The sequence below is a fragment of the Myotis brandtii genome, unplaced genomic scaffold (genome assembly GCF_000412655.1).
Source record: "Myotis brandtii unplaced genomic scaffold, ASM41265v1 scaffold159, whole genome shotgun sequence".
Taxonomy (NCBI): domain Eukaryota; kingdom Metazoa; phylum Chordata; class Mammalia; order Chiroptera; family Vespertilionidae; genus Myotis; species Myotis brandtii.
The window spans coordinates 167,289-182,675 of record NW_005355799.1 but is presented as its reverse complement, the minus strand read 5'-3'; the positions used below and the strand labels follow the sequence as shown (position 1 = coordinate 182,675).

At 38.6% G+C, this 15,387-nt stretch overlaps 1 pseudogene; it reads right to left on the bottom strand.

Annotated features, from left to right (window-relative positions):
• Positions 1–8,106, bottom strand: part of LOC102247619 — a 65,072-nt pseudogene extending 56,966 nt beyond the window's left edge.
• Positions 8,107–15,387: the final 7,281 nt, after the last annotated feature.

Sequence of the window (15,387 nt, the reverse complement as noted above, 5' to 3'; positions counted from 1 at the left end):
ATCCGCCCTGCTCTGTGCATGACAGGGGGCGGCGCCCCAACTCCCCAATCGGCCCTGCTCTGAGCCTGACCAGGGGCTGCACCTAGGGATTGGGCCTGCCCTCTGCCACCAGGGAGCAGGCCTAAGCCAGCAGGTCGTTATCTCCCGAGGGGTCCCAGACTGCGAGAGGGCACAGGCCAGGCTGGGGGAACCCCCTCCCCCCGCCCCCTGAGTGCACAAATTTTTGTGCACCGGGCCTCTAGTCCTATATAATAAAGAGGTAATATGCAAATTAACTCTCATGCCCTCACAAGATGGCTGCCAATGACCAGGCTGGCAGGGGGGTTAGTGAGGGACGACCAAATGACTGAATAAGCAGGCTGCGTGGGGTGACCAGGCCAGCATGGGGGTCAGTAAGGGCGACCAGGCTGGCAGAGGGGGCAGTAGGGAGTGACCAGGCTGGCAGGGGGGGCAGTAAGGGGTGATCAGGCCAGTGGGGGGTGCAATTTGGGGTGACTAGGCAGATAGGTGAGTGATGAGGAGCCAGCAGTCTAGGATTGTGAGAGGGATGTCTGACTGCCGGTTTAGGCCCAACCAAGGCGTCACGGATTGGAGAGGGTGAAGGCTGGGCTGAGGGGACACCCCCTCCCATGCACAAATTTCATGCACTGGGCTTCTAGTCCTATATAATAAAGAGGGAATATGCAAATTGACCATCACTCCATCACAAAGATGGCGGTGCCCACAGCGGAGGCGGTGGGTTTCTATAGCCCAAGATGGCTGCGCCCACAGCGGAAGCAAGGTTTCCATAACACAAGATGGCTGCACCCACAGCAGAGGCCAAGTTCCCATAACAAGCCTTAACAAGCAATCAGCAGGGACCTGAGGGTGGGCCACTCCCCCCCAACCCCCCGTGGGGCTGACAGGGGACCTCAGGCTGTGCCCCCTGCCCAGCAGGGCTTGACAGGAGACCTCAAGCTGTGCCCTCCTACCCCAGCGCTAGGCCAGGGGACCTCAGGCCATGCCCCCAACCCCAGTGCTGGGAGACCTGAGGCTGCACCCCCTGCCCAGCGGGGCTTGATGGGGGACCTGAGGCTGCACCCCCCACCCCAGAGCCAGGCCTGGGGACCTCAGGCCACGCCCCCCTCCTGGTGGGGCTTGACGGGGGATATCAGGCCATGCCACCCACCCAGTGAGGCTTGACAGGGGACCTCAAGGTGCGCCAACTGCCCTGGTGCTGGGCCAGGGGACCTCAGGCCACGCCCCCCACCCCAGCGCCAGGGAACTTGAGGCTGAACCCCCCAGCCCAGTGGAGCTTGACGGGGGACCTCAAGGCATGCCCCCACCCCAGCGCCAGACTGGGGACCTCAGGCCTTGCCCCCTACCCGATGGGGGTTGACAGGAGACCTCAGCCTGAGCCCCCCACTTGATGCTGGGCCAGGGGACCTGAGGCTGTGCCCCTTGCCTGGCGGGGCTTGACAAGGGTGCAACCGGCCAGGTCTGGATCTAGCCCAATGAGGGTGGGGCCAGCCGGGTCTGGGTCTCGCGTGATTTTGAGGCACACGTGGGTTGGTGGGGACTAGACTCTGGGTCCCATGGTGCACCCCAGACACTGACAGGAGGAAGATTTTCATATACATTTTACTAATTTTCTTTCATCTCTGACACTTCTATTATAGAGAAAGGGCAAATAGCAATATTAAAATATTTCCTCTAATTAATCCTCTTTTAATGTGCACGAATTTCATTCACTGGGCCACTAGTTACAGAATAATACTGAATGTAAACTGTAATTGGAAAAAAAACCCAACATAATAAAAATAAATAAAGTATTGTTACATGCAAAAGTAAGTTTCAAGTCCTTACAAAAAGGAGACCTATTAGATTATTTGAAATATGTTCTAAATTTTGAACTCTATATGAATATCTAAAGATTATAGAGAAAAATTTATTCAAAACTTACAAGTAAACACTCCCTTTCAACCATTGTTCACATTTGTTTAAGTCCCACCTTCTACAAGTATACATGTGTATTTGAATGCCTCTTCAAGGAAGCTGATGGTGATTGTCTTCTGATCCTTATTTAAAAAATAAAAACACCTAGTTTTAATTATAATACACAATTATAAAAGACTAGTTCCTCAGTGAATCAGAGGGCTTGGAGTATTCTTCAATAGCCATTCCCATTTTCATTCTATTTTCAGATAAAATGCTTCTCAACCACTTTCATTATTATGACTACTCAGGGTAAATTTTGAACAATATAATCATTTTTAAATCTAGTAGTGCAAAGTTTGACTTTCATTAAAGTTGCACCCACATTTTGCTTTTTAAAAATGTCTTCATTGATTTTTTTGAGAGAGAGAGAGAGAGAGAGAGAGAGAGAGAGAAACATTGATGTGAGAAACATTGATCAGTTGAGTCAAACATGCAACCTGGGTATATTCCCTGACTGGGAATCAAGTCAGTGACGTTTTTGATGCATGGGATAATGCTCAACCAACTAAGCCACATCGACCAAGGCATACCTACGTTTTTCATAATGTAATGGAAGAATCTGATGTCAAAGTATTTCAGGAGGCTTGAAATCCAGAAATGTGTTGTAAGATTATGTTGAAATCTACCACAGTGTTCATTTATCCTACTTTACTTCTCTCTCTCTCTCTCTCTCTCTCTCTCTCTCTCTCTCTTTCTCTCTCTCTTTAAATATGTTTGTCTCTGAACCTGGGTACCATGATATTTTGCTTTCTTGCTTTACATGTTAAATAATTATTTGAGACGGAAGAATGCTAAAATTATGCTTATGCTACTATATTTCTCATTGAAAAATTATATTCTTGCCCATCTGGTGTGGCTCAGAGGTTGAGCATTGACTCATGAACCAGGAGGTCACAGTTCAATTCCCAGTCAGGGCACATGCCCAGGTTGCAGGCTTCATGCCCAGTAGGGGCTGTGTAGGAGTATACCAATCAATGAATCTCATTATTGATGTTTCTATCTCTCTCTGCCTCTCCTCTCCTCTATCTAAAATTTATATATATGCTCCAGTGTATTTTTCAATTCAAATTCAAAACTTGAATAATTGAAACTGAAGTTTTTGGGGTTTTTCAATAGCGCTACCTCCATTCTCCTGCCAACAAATTAACATTAAAGCTTTTATTCTACTTCTGTCAAGTTCTATCCTAATTGAGGAGGCAGGTATTGCTCATCTAAGCACAGAGCTTTTGGCATTTAAAGTAATTGGAGCAAATGAATGTGATTTTTTTTCAAATGCTACATATATGTTATCTTTACTTTAAAACCGAAACTGCTAATGTAATGAAGAAGCTAAATCTTTTTTGGATATCAATGCAACAATACAGTGGGAGTATTAACTGGCTGAAAGTTAACTACCTTTGAATTACTCAAAAGTACTAAGTGGCACTTAAATTTTAGGCCGAGATAAAACATTTTCTATTTTTTTTATCTTAGTTTATCTGAGCAATTAACTAAAAAAAAAAAAAAAGGAAAAGAAAAAAGTGACAAATTTCTATCAATATAACTGAGCATTTGAATCAGTGTGAGTGTGTGTGTGTGTGTGTGTGTGTGTGTGTGTGTGTGTTCAAGGTTTACCTAGGACAACTCACTGAACCTTGAGCTTTAAGAGAACAAGGATAGTCAGAAGTACACAAGGTTTGGAGTGAGGGAGATACCCGCAGACAGAAGTTCTAGCAGATCATTCTTGCTCTTATATGCCACCCTGTTCACAGGGCCTAGAGTAATGTAAGTGTGATGGGGACTGTGCATGTATTTATTAAATAAATGAATGGTTTCCGCATCCTATCATTCATCCATTAAATCAATGATTCACAGGAGTATATTGAGGCATTATTGTGATTTTGCCCCCTAACTGCCCCCCTGCTGGCCTGACTGCCCCTAACCACCTCTGCCTTGGCCTCCGCCACCACCACCGTGGCTTTGTCCAGAAAGATGTCTGGAATGATGTCTGGAAGGTCATTTAGTCTAATGAGTATACTATGCTTTTTTTAATATAGATATGTCAGATTATAATAATGTATAAGGAAAATTTTAAAGTGAACTTCTGCTGATGTGTCTTATAAAGTGAGGTATATATGAACACTCACTGTTATGAAAATCAAATCTACTTGATCTTCTCTTTGTATCTCTGTCAATCAAAGAAAAATTGAAGAAATAATCCATAAGGAATAAAATCAATTTATATATTAAATAGCTTGGAAAAATGGTAATAAATGAAATGAAAATATCTGGGAAACTTACAGCTATAGACTCTCGAGATACCTTTTCAAAAGGATGTGATACAAATTCATAACTTATAGAAAAAATGATACCTTATTTTGAGAAGTAGCAGATCATTGAAATAGTCATCATTGGAAAAATTTGTTAAAAATTTAGCTGTTGATTTTTTATCTCCTATAAATGATAAACTTTTATTTGTCTTCCTAAAATAATGAGAGTAGTTAGGAAGAAAAATCATCATATTATTTTGTATCTTTTAGAATATTATGGAAGTATTTGTCATTAGCATAATGTCAAATATTAAAAAGTGATCAGATAACTTACATGTCCATGTGTAAAGTAAAATTTATAAAATAATTCACCTAATTAAATTTGCTTTGAAATTTCCATGAAGATTTCGTATTTGTACAATAATGTACTTCTTAAAATGTATGAATAATTGAAATTAAAATGTTTATTATAAAATGATTTATAACAATAAAAAATATATAGCCCTGGCCAGTGTACTCAGTGGTAAGAGCATCAGCCTGGGCATGGAAGGATCACAGGTTTGATTCCCTATCAACATCACAGACCTGGCCCTAACTGGTTTGGCTCAGTGGATAGAGTGTCGGCCCGTAGACTGAAGGGTCCCAGGTTTGATTCCGGCCAAGGGCATGTACCTTGGTTGTGGGCACATCCCCAGTAGGGAGTGTGCAGAAGGCAGCTGATCAATGCTTTTCTCTCATCGATGTTTCTAACTCTCTATCCCTCTCTCTTCCTCTCTGTAAAAAACCAATAAAATATATTTTAAAAAAAACAAACATCACAGACTTGGGTTGCAGGTTGGATCCCTGGACCAAGTCAGGGTGTGCGAGGGAGGCAGGGAGGCAACCAATAAATGTCTCTCACCTTTCTCTCTCTCTCTGGGCTTGATTATGGTCAAGGCCATATGCCCAGGTTGCGGGCTCGATCCCCAGTAGTGGATCGAAGTGCAGGAGGTAGCCAATCAATGATTTTCTCTCATCATTGATATTTCTATCTCTATCTCCCTCTCCTTCCTCTCTGGAATCAATAAAAACATATATTTTTAAAAAGAGCATCTTAAAATTCTTCCTCATGAACTGTTTTGTTCTACTTTTTTTGGAGGAGTAGTACTTAAATATAATATAATATCCCATGTTCAAAGGCTGTTAAATCATGTTGTTTACCCATATCTTCAGAAAAAAATCACTTCTCCTGTCGTGGTAAACAACCTGCTTCCCGATTCATAATGGTCTGGCCCTCTAGCAACTTCAGCGCTAAATTATAGCTAATTTGTCTACAAATGTCAGGTGGTCATAATAATCTGGCCACTCAGTGTATGTAGCACCACAAAATTCTGTAAACATGCTATACTGGAAAGGATAAAAGCTCAAATAAATGACCTTTATTTGACAAAGTGGGTTTTAACAGCTTAAACAACCTTTTTTTAAATTGTTGACACTATTACAGATGTCCCCCATACATTTCCCCTTGCCACCCTCCACTCAGTTCCCACCCATCCCCTAGGCCAGTGATGGCGAACCTTTTGAGCTCGGCGTGTCAGCATATTGAAAAACCCTAACTTAACTCTGGTGCCGTGTCACATATAGAAATTGTTTTATATTTGCAACCATAGTAAAACAAAGACTTATATTTTTGATATTTATTTTATATTCTCTCTCTCTCTCTCTCTCTCTCTCTCTCTCTTCCTCTTCCTCCTCCTCCTTCTCCTCCTCCTCTCCTCCGCCTCCTCTCCTCCTCCTCCTCCTCCTTCCTTCCCTTCCACTCTCTATAAATACCAATTGAAAAAATATTCTTTGATGAGGATTAACAAAAAAGAAATAAATAATAAAATAAATAAATAGCTATTAAAAAATTACTTAAAATAAATATAGAGCATCTTGCCATAGCCTGTTTGGTTCAGTGGATAGAGCGTCGGCATGAGGGCTGAAGGGTTCCGGGCTTGATTATGGTCAAGGCCATATGCCCAGGTTGCGGGCTCGATCCCCAGTAGTGGATCGAAGTGCAGGAGGTAGCCAATCAATGATTTTCTCTCATCATTGATATTTCTATCTCTATCTCCCTCTCCTTCCTCTCTGGAATCAATAAAATATATTTTTAAACATATATTTTTAAAAAGAGCATCTTAAAATTCTTCCTCATGAACTGTTTTGTTCTACTTTTTTTGGAGGAGTAGTACTTAAATATAATATAATATCCCATGTTCAAAGGCTGTTAAATCATGTTGTTTACCCATATCTTCAGAAAAAAATCACTTCTCCTGTCGTGGTAAACAACCTGCTTCCCGATTCATAATGGTCTGGCCCTCTAGCAACTTCAGCGCTAAATTATAGCTAATTTGTCTACAAATGTCAGGTGGTCATAATAATCTGGCCACTCAGTGTATGTAGCACCACAAAATTCTGTAAACATGCTATACTGGAAAGGATAAAAGCTCAAATAAATGACCTTTATTTGACAAAGTGGGTTTTAACAGCTTAAACAACCTTTTTTTAAATTGTTGACACTATTACAGATGTCCCCCATACATTTCCCCTTGCCACCCTCCACTCAGTTCCCACCCATCCCCTAGGCCAGTGATGGCGAACCTTTTGAGCTCGGCGTGTCAGCATATTGAAAAACCCTAACTTAACTCTGGTGCCGTGTCACATATAGAAATTGTTTTATATTTGCAACCATAGTAAAACAAAGACTTATATTTTTGATATTTATTTTATATATTTAAATGCCATTTAACAAAGAAAAATCAACCAAAAAAATGAGTCATAGGTTTGCCATCACTGCCCTAGGGCTTACAGTGGTCAGCAAACTCATTAGTCAACAGAGCCAAATATCAACAGTACTTCTCCAAAATAGACTCGCCCAGGCCGAAAACCGACTTCTGTGCATGGGCCATGAAGTTTCAATCACACTGTACATGCGCCCGTACGTGGTATTTTGTGGAAGAGCCACACTCAAGGGGCCAAAAAGCCGCATGTGGCTCAGGAGCAGCAGTTTGCCGACCACGGCCCTAGACCTTCACTACATTATGATCTGTGTCCATGGGCTATGCATATATGCTTGTATGTTCTTTGGTTAATCCCTTCCAGTTCCCACCACCTCACTCCCCTCTGAAGTGATCTATTGTTACCTTTTCTCAGTGCTGTATTTCAGTAGGGTACCTATTAAACACTTCCTTTTTAAAAATCTTACCATTGTTAACTTGAGATTATAATATTTCACATTTTTTTAATTCAGTGGCAAATCATTTAATGAATTATAGACATCAAATGCAGTATGATGAAAAAAACAAGTCAAATCATGCTGCAATTCCTCAAATGCAAAATTTCCCCCCAAAATATCTTTAATATTTCTGGATTCCACTCAGATAATGCACCTTTACAAATTGGGTTTCAAAATGGATTAAAAAATAAGTTCTTGAATTTCTCACTTTTACTAATGAGAAATTTCCTATTAGAAGAATGTTGCCATAAAATTAATAAATAAAGGAAGAAATTTGAATACTATTACTTTTTATCAAATAAAGTGTCAAGTATAAAGGAAATTTATGGAACTTAAAAGCTAATATTTATTGTGTATACACTATGCCTAGCACTGTTCAAAGGGACTTTAGATATATTTTGTGCCACACTGATTCCATTACATTGGTATGACCATTATCTCCAGGTATCGGTAACACCACAGGGTCACAGAGAGTTTAAGACACTTGTCAGGACCAGACCTTTGCCTGTGCCCATAGTGAGCACAGCTGCATTCTCGTCCCCATGGCTCTGGAGTCCTGTCTCCTGAAAGGCCACTGAGCCCCAGGAGGACGAGCTGCTTGCTCTGTGTTCTTTGCACCCTCATTCCTTCCCTACCACAACAGGTCAGGAGAGGGCAGGGCGCCACAAGGGCACACCACCCCGAGATTGAAGGGCAGGAGGTCTGAAAAATGAATAGACTTCTCACTTTCCACTGACTGGTAACAATGGTGTTTATTGAAATACTCACCAACAGCAGCAAAAGATTAAAAATGGTGGTGGAGTAAGTGGAAACTACACCGACACTCTCCCAGGACCAAGCAGGAAACACAACTAAAATACAGAAAAACCACCCTGAAAAATCAAATGAAGACAGGTTAGAGAGAGCTTTGATAACCAAGGGTGGAAATTGGAGACCATATAGAGATGAATAGAAAGTGTGGAGATTCTAAAGGGCTAGCTGGGCTATGACAGACAGCAGCTGAAGGTCCAAAGACATATCTCAGCTATGGGGGGATCCCACTGAGAACTCTGGCACATAAACCCCAAGCTGGGCTCCACAGCCCAGAGAATAAGAACTGAGAAAGGTACCCACAGAACCTCTGCCTGTGAAAAGCAGCAGAGTTCCTGTCTGCCAGCCAGAGATGGCTGGAAATGTAGGCACCATCTTAAAAGGCCAGCACACTAAATAGAATGTGCAGCCACTTAACTTGGGATCTGGCAGAGGGAGCGCAGAGTAAGTGTACTCTGTGTGAGGAGAGTCCAAGGTTGCAGGCTCTGGGGTATGGGCTCTGAGGGCAGCCACACTGGTTTCCTATGCTGAGTCATTCCCTTACACTGTCTCATGGACCTTTGCTATCCAGGTGGTTTTGGCTGAGGGAAAGGCGGTTGCCCCACCATGTTGGAAAAACTCTCTCCCCACCCTCTGGTTGATAGCCTGAGGAAAGTAAAAATTAAGTTTCAATGGGACTTCAGGCACAGGTGGATCTCTGGAGGCTTTGAGTCTTTGCCTGATCTCCTTTTGGGCCTGGGGCTAGGAAAAGCTGACCCTGGTGTAGATCTTGGTCCTTTCTAAAAGCACCCAGCCTCACCAGAGGGAGCCACAAACAGTGGATTGCTGATGGCTCCAAACAGGGTACTCAGGGCCAATCAGAAACATCAATCTGACATTGTCCTACACTACACATTGGGAGTCATATCAAATCTACCTAATATATAGACATAAATCCAAACAGGCAGGCAAAATGGGGAGACAAATAAACAAACCACAAATGAAGGAACAAGAAAATTATCCAGAAGAAGAACTAAACAAAATGGACATAAATTTATCTGATATAGAGTTCAGAATAATGATGGTAAAGATGCTAAACAGCATGAGAAAAGATATAGTAACCATTAAAAAACTCACACAGATTCAGGAGCCATAGAGAGTCCAAGCAAGAAGAATTCAAACAGGCCCACTTCCAGAACATCACAATGAAAAAAACAAAAATTAAAGACAAAGAGTGAATATTAAAGTCAGCAAGAGAAAAGCAACTTGTTACCTACAAAGGAGCTCCTAAATGCTGTCAGTTGATATCTCATCAGAAACTCCAGAGGCCAAAAGAGAATGTCATGAAGTATTCAAAGCAATGAAAAGCGAGGATCTGAAATAAAGATTACTATATCTATCAAGGCTATCATTCAAAAATAGATGCTGAAATAAAGAGCTTCCCAGACCAAAAAACAAAAGACTAAAAGAGTTTAAAGCCACCAAACCAGCACTGCAAGAAAAGCTAAAGGGACAACTATAATGGAAAGAAGAAATAGAGAGAGAGAAACATAGGCATACAGAATTAAAATGGCAATAAATAAGTACCTATCAAAAATAACCTTACATGTAAATGGATTAAATGAGCCAAACAAAAGACATAGGTTAGCTGAATGGATACAAAAGCATGACCCAAATATATGCTGTCTACGAGAGACCCACCTCAGGACAAAAGATTCACACAGGATGAGAGTGAAGAGAAGGCAAAAATTTTCCATGCACATGGAAACAAACAAACAAACAGCTGAGGTAGCAGTACTCATATCCGACAAAATAGACTTCAAAATAAAGGCCATTACAAAAGACAAATGTCACTACATAATACTAAATGTATCGATCCAACAAGAGGATATAACCCTGGTAAACATATATGCTCCCAATATAGGAGTACCTAAACATATAAAATAACTTCTGGAGGACTTAAGGGAGAGATTGACAACAATACAGTCACAGTAGGGGACTTTAACACCCTGCTGACTTCACTGGATAGATCTTCCAGAAAAAAAAAAATTAAAAAGGAAAGAGTGACTCTAAATAACACACTAGATCAGATGGATTTAATTGATATTTATAGAAGATTTCACACCAAAGCTGCAAATACACATTCTTCTCAAGTGCACATGGGTCATTTTCAAAGATAGACCACATGTTAACACATTGCAGATCAGTAGTTTTATTGCAAGCTTTACCCAGTGGCCACATAAGTTTCTATTGAATGAGTACAAAAAACATTTTATATAAATGTTAAAGCCATGCTTTAAAATTAAATATCCATTGCATTTTGAAGTTATTTATTACATGTTCTTACAAGCTAATATCTTTTTAAAGTATGATGCTTTGTAAAACACTGTGTAATATGAAGTGAGAATTCTCATGATCCGTCTGCAATGTGTTAAACTATCCTCATTTAAATTTTTTTTTTCTTTTTGTTGCTCTAATTGGATGTTTTCTGCTACCTTGTCTTCCAAATCACTGATTCAATCCTCTGCTTCACCCAATATACTGATTACTCCTTTTAGTGTATTCTTCATTTCAGATAATGGATTCCCAATGAGATCAAGAAAGAAATCAAAAACTTCCTGGAAACAAATGAAAATGAGCACACAACAAACCAAAATCTCTGGGACACAGAAAAAGCAATCCTGGGAGGGAAGTTCATAGCACTACAGGCCTATCCCCCCAAAAACAAGAAAAATTAATAATAAACTATTTAATCCTACAATTTAAGGAATTAGAAAGAGAACAAGAAAAGTGCAGAGTAAGTAGAAGAAAGGGAATAATAAAGATTAGAGCAGAAATAAATGACAGAGACTAAAAAAAAATACAAATAATCAATGAAACTAAGAGCTGGTTCTTTAAAATATAAACAAAATTGATGAACCTTTAGCCAGACTCATCAAGAAACAAAAAGGATCCAAATAAATAAAAGCAGAAACAAAAAATGTCAAGTAACAACTGACACTATAGAAATACAAAGGAATTTAAGAAAATACTATGATCAACTATATGCCAAAAAGCTAGACAATGTGGAAGAAGTGGACAAATGCTTTAAAAAATACAATCTCCCAAAACTGAATCAGGAAGAATTAGAAAATCTGAATAGGCCAATAACATCTAATGAAATAGAAGCAGTAATAAAAATAAAAAAAAGACTCCCAGCAAACAAAAGCTCTGGTCCAGACAACTTCAAAGGGGAATTTTACCAAACATTCAAAGAAGAACTAAAACCTAATCTCCTCAAACTATTAAAAAAAATTCAAGAGGAAGGAAAACTTCCAGGCATTATCCTAATTCCAAAACCAGATAAAGACACTACAAAGAAAAGAATTACAGGTCAATATTCCTGATGAACATAGATGCTAAGATCCTCAACAAAATATTAGCAAATCAGATCGAGCAATATATTTCAAAATCATATACCATGACCAAGTGAGATTTATTTCTGAGATGCAAGACTGGTACAATATTTACAAATCAATAAATGTGATACATCACATAAGCAAATTGAAACATAAAAATCACATGATCATATCAATAGATACAAAAATAGCATTCAACAAAATCTAACACACATTTTTTATTAAAACTCTCAGCAAAGTGGGAATAGAGAGAGCACATCTCAATAATAAAAGCCATATATGACAAACCTACAGCCAACATCATTCTCAATGTGCAAAAATTAAAACCATTTCCCCCAAAAACAGGAACAAGACAAGGATGTCCACTAGCCACAGCGATCAGGCAAGATGAAGATATAGAAGGCATCCAAATTGGAAAAGATGAAGTAAAACTCTCATTATTCTCAGATGACCTAATATTGTACATAGCAAACACTAAAGACTCCACCAAAAAAAATGAGTACATTTAATAAAGGAATTTGGTAATGTAGCAGGATATGAAATTAACATTCAGAAATTGATAGCATTTTTATACACCAATAATGAATTCTCAGAAAGAGAAACCAAACAAACAATCCTATTTACCATTACAACAAACAATTAAGATACTTAGGAATAAACTTAGCCAAGGTGGTAAACTACTTGTACTTAGAAAACTACAGGACATTGACAAAAGAAATAGAGGAAGATATAAACAAGTGTAAGAATATGTTGTGTTCATGGATTCGTAGAATTAACACCATTAAAATGTCCATACTACCCAAAGCCATCTACAGATTCAATATAATCCCTATTAAAATAACAACAACATATTTCACAAATCTAGAACAAATGCTCCAAGCATTTATATGGAACTAAAAAAGATCCTGACACAGCTGCAGCAATCTCAATAGAGAACAAAGTTGGGGATCACAATATCAGATATCAAGTTATACTACAAAGCTACTGTAATCAAAACAGCCTGGTACTAGCACAAGAACTGGCATTAGATCAATGTAACAGAACAGTGATCCCAGAAATCTACTGAAGCCATTATGCTCAATTAATATTTGACAAAGGAGGCAAGAACATATTATGGAGCCAAATAATCTCTTCAATAAATGGTATTGGAAAAATTGGACAGATACATGCAAAAAAATGAAAGTTGACCACCAACTTACACCATACACAAGAATAAACTGAAAATGGACAAAAGACTTAACTGTAAGTTGTGAAACCCTCAAAATCCTAGAAGAAACCATAGGCAGCAAAAACAGACATCTCTAGTAGCAATATGTTTGTGGATACATCTCCTAGGGCAATGGAAACTAAAGAGGAAATAAACAAATTGGACCACATCAAAAGCTTCTGCACAGCAAAGGCAACCATCAACAAAATAAAAATTGAGCCTGTGTGGGATAATCTGTTTGTCAATGATACATTTGATAAAGGGTTAATATCCAAAATAAAGGGAACTCATACAACTTAACAACAGGAAGACACACTATCTAATTAAAAAATGGGTGAAGGACCTAAATAGACACTTCTCCAAAGAGAACATACAGATGGACAAGAGACATATGAAAAAATGTTCCAAGTCACTGATCAACAGAAAAAGTGCCCATCAAAATGACAATGAAGTACCATTTCACAAGTATCAGCATGGCTACCATCAACAAATCAACAATGTCAAGTGCTGATGAGGATGTGGAGGAAAGGGAACCCTGGTGCACTGCTGGTTGGAATGCAGACTGGTGCGGCCTCTGTGGAAAACAGTATTGAGTTTCTTAAAAAAAAAAAAATTAAATATGGAACTGCCATTTGACCCAGTGATTCTATTACTAGGAATATATCCTAAGAAGCCCAAAACACAAATCAGAAAGAATATATGCACCACATGTTCATAGCAGCACAATTTACAATACCTAAGATCTGGAAACAGCCCAAGTGCCCATCAGTAAAAGAGAATAAAAAAGCTGTGGTACATTTACAACATGAAAAACTGTGCAGCAGTAAACAAGAAGGATCTCTTACCCTTTAAGTCACATGGAGGGATCTGGATAGTATTATGTTAAGTGAAATAAGCCAGTTAGAGAAAGACAAGTATCACACGATCTGACTCATTTGTGTAATCTAATGAACAAAGCAAACTGATGAACAAAATAGATCCAGAGACATAGATGCATAGAATGCAGGTCATAATCTCAGAGGGAAGGTGGTGGAGGATGGGTGGGTGGGAAGAGATCAACCAAAGAACTTATATGCATATATTCATAACCTATGGACACAGACAATAGGGTGGTGAAGGTCTGGGGTGGGAAGGGGGCGGTGCGTGCAGGCTAGAAGGGATTAATGGTGGAAAAAAGGGACATAAGTAATACTTTCAACAATAAAGATTTATTTAAAAAATAAATTATATGAGTCACAATAAAAAGGAACAGTAGGTGGTGGGAACTGGAAGGAAGGGAGTTATGGGGGGAAAAAAAGAGGAACAAATGTAATAATCTGAACAATAAAGATTTAATAATAAAAAAAAAGAAACTTGTCATAAGTCACCCAGCTAATAGAGGGCAGAGCCAGATTTCAAGTTCAGAAAACCTGGCTCAAAAGCCCATGCATATTAACAATGCATAGCAAAAATAAAATTTTTAAAACAGTAAATAGCTTGTGGAGGGGAGTCAAGAAGAAGTAATCTCAGAAGTGAATGTAATAGTTTTGTTAAATTTAAAAGGTACATTAGGCCTGAATAAAAGAAAATAGTGTATATCAGAGGTACATAAGCCAATTCATAATAGTCTAAGCTAGACTATAATACAATTATCCACAAAACTATATCCAGAAAACTATAAACTTTTTTGAGTGATATAAATTTAAATATAATATCTGTTAGTTAATATATGTTAGGGAAAAATTGGATTCAATTTGACATAATAATAAATTATAGTTACAAAAGAGAGAAAATGGTCCTTAACACATGACTCATCTACTTTCTTTTCCTTGATACTGTATATTTTATTTAATTCTTGGAACAGAAGAGAAAACACATTTTACTAACAAGCAGAGGAGGAAAATCTATCTGATATCACACATTATGTCCTTTTGACAAATGTAGATTATAAGCTAAAGGATTTCTTTCATTTCTTTTTTTTTTCTACATATGTCTGTAATGTAGATTCAATCTTTTCTTTTGCCTTTTTTTCCCTTCCTTTATTTCATTATGCTTTGGTGCTTTGGGAATCTCAAACTGCTTACATAATTTCAATCCATATAATAAGAATTCTAAATCTCTCCAGTCCTTTTTGCACTAGTACTAACTCCTTTATTTCTGTGTGTCAATATAATGTTGCTGATTTAATAATTTTATTAAATTAAGAACTGAAAGTTATTTTCAGTTAGTTACAATCAATTCTTGATTTTTTATGTGGAATTAAAGGCTAATTATCAGCCTTTAATGGAATTATCAGCCATTTCTAAATGGCTGATACATATATTTTAAATAGATCAGCAATTTTCAACCTTTTTATCTCATGGCACACATAAATTACTAAAATTCTTTGACACACCAAAAAATATATATTTTTTGCAAATATGACAAAAAATAGGTATAATTTTGATTCCTTCACATGGGACAGCTATTGTTGTTTGGTTGTTGTCATTTTTTTATCAGGTATAATTTTGATTCCTTCACATGGGACAGCTA